Source organism: Pecten maximus, chromosome 9 (assembly GCF_902652985.1).
Source record: "Pecten maximus chromosome 9, xPecMax1.1, whole genome shotgun sequence".
Classification (NCBI taxonomy): domain Eukaryota; kingdom Metazoa; phylum Mollusca; class Bivalvia; order Pectinida; family Pectinidae; genus Pecten; species Pecten maximus.
In genome coordinates, this window is record NC_047023.1 from 10786667 (window position 1) to 10799491 (window position 12825).

General features: G+C 36.0%; 1 protein-coding gene across 8 annotated transcripts in view; it reads right to left on the reverse strand.

Annotated features, from left to right (window-relative positions):
* The window catches only part of LOC117334131 (fibroblast growth factor receptor-like 1), a 285047-nt gene that overhangs the window by 82467 nt on the left and 189755 nt on the right, over nucleotides 1-12825 (reverse strand). The gene's annotated exons all lie outside the window — the stretch shown is intronic.

A 12825-nucleotide genomic window follows, 5' to 3' on the forward strand; every position in this document is an offset into this window, starting at 1 on the left:
TTAATGAAACAAACTCCGGACGTCGCGGTCTGACATCCATTAACAGATTTTACTTTTTGGTCGCAATTCACACAAACAATTACATCACACGGATATCGGGGTGTGCCATTTTTACTGAAAATAAATAGTTTCTATGATCACACGTTTACAATGATACCGTTGAAAAAATTGCTCCTGGCAAACAATTGTCTTGCGTTTAAACCTGTTTATCAAAAGAACAATTTCTAATCTTGAGCTTGTACCATTATTTATTCATTTGAACCAGTGATTACAAGACTTGTTAAGCAACATACATTGATTTTAGGTCTTAACGGTGGTCTTTGGATAAATATTAACAGCTGTTTTATGCAAAGGGCATACAGTATAGGGAAGGTTAGTCTCTGGCCAATTACACGGTATCTGAAGCTCACTACAATGGAAGCTTTTGTGGAGATATGCATGTTTGTTCAACATTTTTACAGCATACTCTTTACTCTTTCATTACACGTGGTTCTCCTTCATCCTTTTGGGAATTCTTCTTTTATGTAATGTTACACTAGAAATGTGCCAAGGTAGAAAAGAACACATTTTAAGAGTAAGGGTATATCATTGTACAGAAATATTGCAATTTGAGAAGCAATTATATTTCAGGTTGTACATTTTCCAACAAAAGATGATGCGATCATGCATACTATCTGCATCCAAAAATGACATGTCTGTTTTTATTACCCTTTAGACTCGTAGTACACAGACATTCTTTCCGTCCTGGATACGCGGTGTACATTTTCCGAATCAACGCTACACTCGTGTGTTTGTATGGTGTAGAGAGGATACTAAAACAGCGGTCTGTGTCGGTAACGGTGTGGTACATACAGCATTAGATCTGAATCAAAAGATGTAAGGTGAGGGGAGTTTATGTTTTATTCGGTTTTATTCAAGCAATCTCGCATTAAACGAGATAATTCATAGGTGTATTTAGAGAGAAAGAGGTCGGTAGTTAGAATGAAGTACAATGTATAGCGATAAGACTTGGGTGTTAGATTATATCTTTTCTGGCGCACAGGACAGGGTAAACATTTAAGACAATAACATAAATTACAAATTAAAGAATAATAAAAAGCCCTGTCAATGTTATGGTCATGTTACATGAATTTGATCTTTTTGGATGATTTTATTTTAGATTTATTGCTTTAATCAATTGAAAGATATTTGAAATTAAATGAAAATGATGATTTTAGTGCACCTTCAGTAAACAAACTGTGCATAAAATGGGACACCACAGTTACAATAAATGTACAAGTCATCTGAAAAGGATGAAGTCATAAAACATCAATTAAGGCCCTGTTAAAACACAGCAATAGAATATTAATTACATGTACTTTGACTTTCCCTGAATTGAAATCTTCAAAACTTACACGACATGGGCGTTGAGATGTTTAAAAAAGCAATAATCAGGAATGAATGTAAGGGGCATTCCTTCGTTAGAATAAAGTTAAGTTGATCAAAATTAAACTTACTGGAAAAAAAGTAATAAAAGTTGCAACCTTTACATCAACACGGCAGTTTTACTCTCAAGATAATTCAATGTTCTTCGAGTATTAAGTCATGAAAAATCTTAATTCGACCCGAAGTATCACTAATTACCAGAAAGACACAAGTATTTACTTATTATATGCCTTTTTGCTGTATATTTCGGCGTTAGTTTCATCACATGTAGGCACATACAGCCATACAGTCATCGTTCGATCATAGATTTTATCAACAGAAATTGTGCATTTTTCTGTTATACGCACGAATGAATGTCCCGTTAACCGGAGATTATTTTCTTTTGTATACGTATATATTTCTTAATTATCTATACCAGTTAGGGTGTAGCTTGGATAAACGATAGCGAACAAGAAGCATTCAGCATGCTCAATGTCCGTATGATATCACCGCCATAATATGCTATTTAATTACACAAAATATAATCAATTTTCACCTATTCAAAGATTTTCGAAATATTGCAATTATCCTGACAAAGATTGTTGATTAATGCTGTAGTATTACAGAAGCTGTACAACAATGGTATGGACAATAGGTGACATAACAGAAATGTTATTAGCCATTGATTGCACTGACTCACCGGCCATTTTACCACGTGAGATCATCGCCTCGTGCGTGTGTGCCCAGTGACATTAATAACATTTAAAACACCTGTCATATTGGCTAGACGTAAGTGACACGTAGAGGTCACGGGGCATTCATACAATACTTTTAAAATATAACATATTTAAAATGTGTTGTTTTCACAATATTTTTTCTCTATTTGGAAAAAAACAACAAAAAAACCGCTATGTCACATAACAACTGTACTACCTATTTAAATAGGATTCGTGTCACCGACTTTAGTCAGGGAAATGCGTTTTAGCGTATTTCGATAGTAGTTTAGTTTGTATCAGCTATGATTTGCATGCTCTACAATCAATAAACAGATCCAACAATTTTATGAATTTATCAGGCGGTACATAAATGTATATTATGAAATGGTCATCGTCAAAAACGAAACTGCTTGCGTTTAGGTATATTCAGTTTTATCTAAAAAATATATATTTCAGTTCGATTGGTTACATTTGTGAAACCTTCATGCACGTTTAGAAGAAAACAATTACATGTACTACTGAATAATCTACCAGTACACGTATCCATGTAAACCATTTAAGCAAAACCTGGTATACATATGTATATATAATGAGCATTAATTCGGTATATTTCTATAGACGAATCCGCCAGTATATTTAAAATGAACAATCTACCGATATAGTTATATTGATATACCCGTCCATTTAATTCTATAAACACAGGATATATTAAATTAGCAATGTATACTATTTTTTAATTGTCAATAAACAACTGTCATAATGAATTACTCAACAATACATCAGTATATTTAATGAGCAGTGCACCACTATATCTAATGACATTATATCAGTATATTTAATGAAAAATACAACAGTATATATGTAATCAACAATACAAAGTTATATTTCATTGACAATATAGCGGTATATTTGATTAAAAGTATATCCGTATATCAAACTATCAATTCAACGGTACATATTTGAAGAACAATACACCGTTGGAAAGAAAGTGACTAAAACATTCGCATATATTTAATGCATAATATACATGCATTGTTTTAATAAACAATACAACAACGTGTTTGAAATGAACATTGCACCAGTATATATTTGATGAACAGCACTGTTTCATACACGTATACACATGTATATTAAAAGGAATACTACACACCATATAAATTCTATGAATAATTAACTGGCATATTTTTAATGAACAATATACCCGTACTTGTAGGTACAGAACACGGAAAAGTGGTATCACAGTAAACAGTATGTGAAAGAAATACGACATTAAAATCTAGAAATTTCAATCACCCGTATAATGTTAATCTTTTCGTATCTGCTAATTCAGCAACTCCTTGTATTAAAGCTCTGTACTCTAAAACAGTCTCCTAGACTTATATAATTAAGTAAACACCGCCCTCGAAACTTGCGAAGATCCCTCAATTTGTAGTTCTAATCACTTCACATGTAAATTGGATGTCTCGTTCAAGTGATCAATGTCGCTTAGACACTTGACTCGGCATTAATGTTTATAAAGTAAAAAAGGTGCTGGTATTATTTCGTTTGTGAGAGAGTCATTATCGCATACTCCCTTAAGTAGTAAAATGTAAGATAATTCCCGCATCTTACACGGACGGACGGGTAAGATATTTTCGTCCACTGTACAGGTAATGAAGAGTAAGTAATTTCGTTCACTGTACAGATACTGAAGAGTAAGACATTCTTTACATTGTACGGTTATTGAAGAGTAAGACATTCTGTACACACTGTACAGATAGTGACGAGTGAGACATTGTGTACACACTGTACAGGTACTGACGAGTGAGACATTCTGTACACACTGTACAGGTACTGACGAGTGAGACATTTTGTACACACTGTACAGGTACTGAGGAGTGAGACATTCTGTACACTGTACAGGTAGTGACGAGTGAGACATTATGTACACACTGTACAGGTACTGACGAGTGAGACATTCTGTACACACTGTACAGGTACTGAGGAGTGAGACATTCTGTACACTGTATAGGTACTGAAGAGTAAGACATTCTGTACACACTGTACATGTACTGAAGAGTAAGACATTCTGTACACACTGTACAGGTACTGAAGGGTGAGACATTCTGTACACACTGTACAGGTACTGAAGAGTGAGACATTCTGTACACTGTATAGGTACTGAAGAGTAAGACATTGTGTACACTGTAAAGGTACTGAAGAGTGAGATATTCTGTACACAATGTACAGGTAGTGACGAGTGAGACATTCTGTACACTGTACAGGTACTGACGAGTGAGACATTCTGTACACTGTACAGGTACTGACGAGTGAGACATTCTGTACATACTGTACAGATACTGAAGAGTGAGACATTATATACACTATACATGTACTGAAGAGTAAGACATTCTGTACACAGTACAGGTACTGAAGAGTAAGATATTTTGTACACTGTACAGGTACTGACGAGTGAGATATTCTGTACACTGTACAGGTACTGACGAGTGAGACATTCTGGACACTGTACAGGTACTGACAAGTGAGACATTCTGTACACTGTACATGTACTGAAGAGTAAGACATTCTGTACACACTGTACAGGTACTGAAGGGTGAGACATTCTGCACACTGTACATGTACTGACGAGTGAGACATTGTGTACACACTGTACAGGTACTGAAGAGTGAGACATTCTGTACACTGTATAGGTACTGACGAGTGAGACATTCTGTACACTGTACATGTACTGAAGAGTAAGACATTCTGTACACACTGTACAGGTACTGACGAGTGAGACATTCTGTACACACTGTACAGGTACTGAAGAGTGAGACATTCTGTACACTGTACAGGTACTGACGAGTGAGACATTCTGTACACTGTACAGGTACTGAAGAGTGAGACATTCTGTACACACTACAGATACTGAAGAGTGAGACATTATGTACACACTGTACAGGTACTGACGAGTAAGACATTATGTACAGTGTACAGGTACTGACGAGTAAGACATTCTGTACACACTGTACAGGTACTGACCAGTAAGATATTCTGTATACACTGTACAGGTACTGATGAGTGAGATATTCTGTATACACTGTACATGTACTGACGAGTGAGATATTCTGTACACACTGTACATGTACTGACGAGTGAGACCTTCTGTACACTGTACAGGTACTGACGAGTGAAATGTTCTGTATACACTGTACAGGTACTGACGAGTGAGACATTCTGTACACTGTACAGGTACTGACGAATGAGACATTCTGTACACTGTACATGTACTGACGAGTGAGACATTCTGTATGCACTGTACAGGTACTGAAGAGTGAGACATTCTGTACACACTGTACTAGTACTGACAAGTGAGACGATCTGTACACTGTACAGGTACCTAAGAGTAATATAGTCTGTATACACTGTACAGATACACACGCGGATAAATGTTGTGCGTGTAGCTGTAGTACCGATTATGACAAAACAACATGCTCGCTGTTATAATGAAGACTAGGACAAATAATAGGGATATTTTGCCCTTTTGCATTGGTCAGACTGCCAAAATTAAACACAAAAAGACACTGAGACGTCCAACCACAGGAAAAAAATAAAATAGTGGGGGGACTTACAATCTGAAATCTAATATACATGTACTCGAAATAGCTGCATGTATGCCGATAGAGTTTCGGTTATAAATCGTTCACTCATGTATGAATTGTTTACTTTATTCAGTATGAACAAATATATATAATCGAGATTGTACAACAACGCGATTGAATGCATAACGGTTGTAATCATATGCGTCACCGAACCACTAGGAACAATCTGTAGATCGCATTAGGATAATATATGTTTATTTAATAATACTTACCGACAGTAACCAGCATTGTCTGACCAATCCATCTCCAGTTTACGTATCCGGACATGTGGGTACATCTAATTGTAGGTAATCCACCCAAATCTAATCTGTGCAGTACACCTCGCCCGCCCGCAGCTTTTACTAATGAATTTATCACATATCGGATAAAACGCCTTGATCACTTTCACTATTTAATCAAACCAAGAACATGTTTTATCGCAGATAGCAAAGCCTATCGCAGAAATTGTGCATCACTAATGCTATTTGCAGGGTAGCTAAATAGCCATTAAACCGTTACAGAGAGAAAAAATCTTTCTTTTGAAATATGATTAACATATTATATGAAAAATGAAGTCCAGAGCATCACTGCAGAAGGGCAAAATCAGTCTCTTTGAGATGTTAGATAGTAAAACTGAGACCAAGGGAGTTATCAAAACAAACGGATAGACATAGGATGGCACTCGACAACAACTGGATAGAGGTTGCTAGTCATGTAGCTACTGAAGTAACATGAACTTGGCTAAGAATCGTTGGCATTCTGAGGGATACATAATACTTGAAGTATTGTTATTTCAAGACATCGGAACATATGTTGCAAGGTCGAAGTGAAAGGATCAGACAAACATGAACTTTATAATGACCTCATATTAACCCCTAAATTAAATAATTATCAGAAACCGAAACGCTTACCTTGTAGTGTAATATCAGACCAAATCCCAACCCAGACGGGTTAGCTTGTTTCACAAAGATAATAAAAAATGAGATATATTCGAATACCAGGCAGCTGTGTTTCGAATTTACTTCCTGCAAATATCATCGATATTCCCCGGTTCACAGACGTAATGGGATACATTAGTACCAACGACTTAGTGAAGCTTTTGATTAGTATTTGTTTGTTATGGGTGATCGGGCGGTGGACAATCTTCATTCTCATTTATACACGCAACAAACGCCTAATGGTACACTTAACTGTTCTGGAAAAACCATACGGTTCGTAATTAGTGAAAAAGGCTTCCTAAATCTAATTGTTTTAGAACATGTTAGGATCTTTAACATTGTTCACCTCTTTCTATCATTACACTTCACCCACTTATCTGTGGAAGGTCCACGCCTACCATTGACTATATATATATACATGTATATATATATAATTCAAATGTATATCTTCGGATCACCAACACATAGTGTATATGATACATTGTGCTAATAAATAGATATATAACTTAGCTCATACTATGTGTTGGTGATCCGAAGATAAACATTTGAATTTCATGTCGTAGTTGTACCGAGAGAAATATATATAATATATGTACAATTCGTATCCATGTATGTAAATACATTGCGATCCAGGTATTCATATCATCTTATAGACGACTTCCACAATGATCATGTCAGGGTATCGGGCCGACCATCACTGCGCCATTGAAACGTTCTTTTTAAGAACGCCGATGTGGCGCAGCGGTATAGGCTGCGGGTATTTCTGGCTAGGCGATTGGGTGCCGTAGATCGTGAGTTCGAGGCCTGGTCAAGGCACGAGTCAAAAAGTTGTCTTCCTTCGTCATTTGTGTTGCTAAGTTATATATATATATATACATAAATGTACAATGTAACTGCAGTGCATGAAAAACAACGTCAACACAGAATAAATATAAAAAAAGAAGCAGCAAACCAACACGGGCTTTAACAGCGCAACCTTTCAAAAATAAGAAAATATATTTATATAAAATAGGGAAAATATGTTTCTGTCTTTTACTCAAAGAAAAAATGACATCACATAGCAACGGCATCTCGCAGAATGTTGGAGAAGTACCATGGGTATAGTACAGGACAGAAACACAAGGTCAACACAATAACATGAACATATTTCGAGTTCGTAAGGAAATGGCAACTCGCACAGCAGCTGTAGCATAAAAAGGACGAAGAAGCTATATTCATTGTTTCTAGTCGCTACATTGCTGTCTCAATACGATCATATACTGAAAACTATCAGGTCAAGGTTTTCCCTGGAAAAAATTACCATTATGAAATATGGAGTAAAATTCACACAATACACCAATATAACGTATTATGTAAAGCACTACGTCACACAATGTGGCATTTAATTAAGCAATGAACAGTGGTTTTAATGTTGTTATTGTCGATATGGCAGCAAGATGTATGGTGAGCAAATGGCATGGGAACCCGTTATCCGTTATATTTACATTGTCTTACCATTACCGTCAACCTTAAAAAAAATGCACCCCCCCCCCCCCCCCCAAAAAAAAAAATATCCCGCCTTTTTTGATGTCACATGACTCACGTTATTGGTGTATTGATTGAAATGTCTAGATGTTAATGTCGTATTTCTTTCACATACTTGTTTACTGTGATACCACTTTGCCGTGTTCTGTACCTACAAGTATGGGTATTTTGTTCATTAAAATATGGTGTTATAGCCTAAGGCGCTGGGTGTTATAGGCGTATGGTGGTAACTACCTCTTAGCATTGTGTCAATGGGGAAATGCGGAGCAAATGTTAATATTGACATATGAACTGCAGTTCGTTTCAAATACATATGCATCTATTGGATTTTGCAGCAAAGTATTGATGATACGACACTGACAGTATTTCATAGTAAATCTTCAAGAACTTTGACCCAATCTGTCCAACACCTATGCGCGTTATACAGTGTAGGAGGCAATACGGCTCCATTAAAGAGCTCTATTCTATTTATTCTTGTATCATGTTTAATCTCCGGACGGGATGGTCAAATGAAGATTTAGGAGATAGGCTGGGCCGTATATGATCAGGTGTGATACGATAAGACAAAAACGCCTTCAATGAAATTGGTTTGGGAGTAAACACGAATAAATGTCAACATAGTGTCAACGCGTACGTGTTTACAAACTCGCCGATTATTCGGCGCACCAACAATATGTCGATTCCAGTTCTGTTTCATTATTTAACAGTTTGTTTTAAGTAATCAATATTTCTGTCCTCAAGTCTTCACTTAAACATCGTGATGAATTGAGAATTGTAAACGCACTGATTGTTACCAAATATGATTCCTGAATTACACGGTAATGAATGTCAGTTGGAATCGAAACAAAACCTCCCAGCATTTCCGTACCGACGTAATTGAGAACCTATATTGATGATTAAATTTCAAAGGAACAGCACGCAAACAAAGTGACATTTTGAGAACAACCTTTGTGCAGTATCAAGTGACACAGACGTTACAGCATAGACGTGCACATATTCTACAATTAATGAAATCTGCACAAGATCGCCGGCGTTCGCATGCAATGGTCTTATGTCAGGAAGAAATTAAGGTAAAGAGAATTCATCACCGATACATAATTTAGCAGAGTTTTAATTGACTTTCTAATGGGTGTGTATAGATACATATATATACTAATACGACTTCGTGATAGAAAAAACAAATTACTGATTAATGCAAGCATCATATTCGTTATAAGTTACATTATTCATCGGAATCCTTCACTATGCGGGGTAGAAGCTATCGTGTATTGATGTATTTTTCATAAATTAATAAAGCAAACAGATATTATGAAATACACATGCACACCTCATTGAAAGCTATCTGTGCATTGTTAGAAAAAAATGTTGTAGAAGAGCATAACTCGTCTCGCAAATGTTTGTCAATAAATATTAACAATACGTAAATTGGTATTGTTTTGTATATTTGATAAATAAAAAAACTATAAAGTAATGAGTTATTAAATATGAATACTTGCATCAAAATTTAGGATTTTTTCAGCATGAAAATCAAAGTTCAAAATATGTAAAAAAAAAAAAAAAAAAAATGCCAAAAACATATTTTAGTTTGACTCGTGGTGGGGATAGTGTACCCCTGCAGAGACCCAAAAACGAAATATCAATATGCCATTCAACACATGTACAAAAATGTTATGTATAACGAAACCAACGCCAACGCATTGGTGACACGTTAAATCTTCCTCTTCTTTTAAGAGATGAGCTGAAAACGCAAACAAACTAGTATGTATGCTAATACTACATGTATGTATACTTACGTGTTACTCCTGTACTGTTTCTCGCGACAGATAAGAGCCCGATCAAATGAAAAACGTGTTCAAAGTACACAAGCTATGAATGAATGCTATGCCTTTTAAGAAATTAGGGCGTTTATAAAAGTGCATACCTGTGTTGCATCGAGTTATTATCGAACGTTCTTTCGTCAAAACCCAAGTGTAAAATGATGGTAACACTAGTATGCCGTGTGCCAAGCATTTCTCAGATGTGTTTGTTGGGCACGGTCCTGCACGGAAAATTCAAACTTCCGCTCTACCTTAATGATTAGACAATAAAGTCGGGCAAACAAGGAGTTTCAGAAGTGGCTACTGGGGAATGTGAAGGAGAAAACATACGGTGGCGTTTAGCGAGAATTCACTTCCTGGTAAACGGAAAATGTACATGTAAATATTGTTTATAATATCTCGTAATAAGTTTAGAGAAATAGAAAGACAGAAACTGCAGCGGAACTGGACTGTGATGAACGTTTGCGACCAGGAAGCTCAATGGCTAGAGCACCCGGTTAGTGTTTGGAGGTTCTGGGTTCGAACTCCGGTCTGGTCGTGTATTTTCTCTCTCCTACTACAGAACACCAAACAATCTCTGTAGGATTGGAGGTTCAGGTGCTGCTTGAGTCACGTCATCGTTGCGTGTACCTCATCAAAAATCTGTCAAGATATTTCCTTTTTAATTAGGGGTTTATCACGAGTATCGCGGATATCGAGTTCATTAAAGCATAGACACGTGAATGTTTTTTTTTCCAAATGACTATGATCTCATCAAATAATAATGAATAAGAAAAGAAAAGAAAAATCTTAGAACTTCCATCTTATATAATATATACCTAAACTTATGAAAGATGGTAGAGTAAAAATTTATCATAGTCATGGAAATGTGTAACATCTCCATCATATCTCTTGTTAGAAAGGGAAATACCTTCCGTATGCGATTTATGATTAAATGGATACATTAACTATTCTGAAGACATATTATCTATAGCATGTGCTTTTGAGTTGCAATATGTATTCAATGTACATAGAAATATGCTGAATGGTGTAAGAAGAATTGGAGGACCCCGATACGATACCCTCTTTCGGAATACAATAATTTATCAAAAAAGCGTCGTCGTGTTAGGAAAATACAGACAAGCCACCGATTTTTTTTTGGTGACGTAATGAAATAATAAAAGTTAAAATTTCCAGATTGCATTACATGTTTACATTAAAGGATTGATCTTTTAGAAAACAAAAAAAAAAAACAAAAAAAAAACATTATTTTTTCGAGATTCACTTCTGACCCTTGTAAAAATGCTATTATTGTAGTTGCTTGATACATATATAAAATAATAATAACAGCACTATTTTGTAGCGTGAGCAAATCTTATTTTCATAGATTTGCCTTTTGTACATGTAGTAGATTGTCTCGCGTGTAGATTTTACAAATTGTCTGAGTGGTTAACCCGTTGTTCCTAATCCCCGACTTCTGCCAGTAACTGAAGATTGTTCCCCGGCTTATTTGTTCAATTGTTGGTCTAGCTGCCCTTAGTAAATTGTTAAGCATGTGTTACATTATTATATTATGTGCCCTTAAAAGATACGCTAATGATATAAGGTGTGTTCCCTAACCAGTAAACGCCTTGTTTCTGTACAGAGAAGTCGAGCATCTTGACTCTCTGACGATGCTATGACCATCCTTTACCATGTGATTTTGCCTTCAAAATAGACTTATCTGAGCAAAGCGATTTGTAAACGTCTAGACTCTGGCAGTAAAACAGAACGTATGGCCAATCCAGAAATGTATCTAGTTGAAGAAGATGGGCAACGATTAGTCTCGTCATTCACAAACTGTTATATGTGGTCAACGACCAATTACCATATGATCTAATACGCTTTCCCCTAGAAAACACTTCCATGACCAGCAAAGCGTTGGGTAGGGCAGGATTAACTTGCTTGATGCATTAATTTAGCAGGTTTATGTCTATAGCCTAACACATGTCACATGACCTGCTATCGACAAAGAGTCGTCAGTAAAATTCAGTGCAGTGGGGAACAAATCATAGGAAATTTGAATAAACATTATGAAAACGCGCTCAATGACATTACCATGGAAGACTGTTTGCCCGAACTCAGCCTGTTAATATAAACGTCTAAGGCGCAGATAAGCCACATATTGTATCATTTTATCAGCTTGTCGTGTGTGTACATGAATGCTATCTATGCGAGTCATATAGGGTTCGGTTACTAGAAAGCATTCCGGTTTTCATTAAAATTATAAAAATAAGAAAATGAAGCATTTCAGCATTATTTCTCAATTAGCTGTTTTAGCAATACAAACACGAACCACTAGAATAAGCATAACTGTATTTCTGACTTTAATGAACCACTTTGAACTGTTATAAAACGAGACGACTGAGAAAAGTAGAAAAGAGGGAAAATTTCGGTCACATGTGGAAAGGAAAACAGGCACTAGGTTACGCCCAGGTTACACGGGGTCTATAGGGAGCACAGAGCCAAATCAAAAATAGATTGTGGGTTTTCCCCCGTTTGGGCAGATTTAATAGGAAGGTGAATGCATCGGGCCTACTGATTGGATATTTAGGTGAGAGAAATTTCCGCAGTTTTATGTGTGGGCTGGGCAGTACATGTTGATGTAAAATGTTAAGAAAAAAAAACTTTTTGTCAGGGGGAGTTAATTAAATGTGTATTTTGTTGTAAATTTACGTGAAATTTTGGTTCTGAATTCTATAAATAAAAAAAGTTCAAATTGGTAGAATTTTTAATCATTCTATTTACAGGTTTCCGAGATGACATTCTTCAAAATTATGGCTAGTGG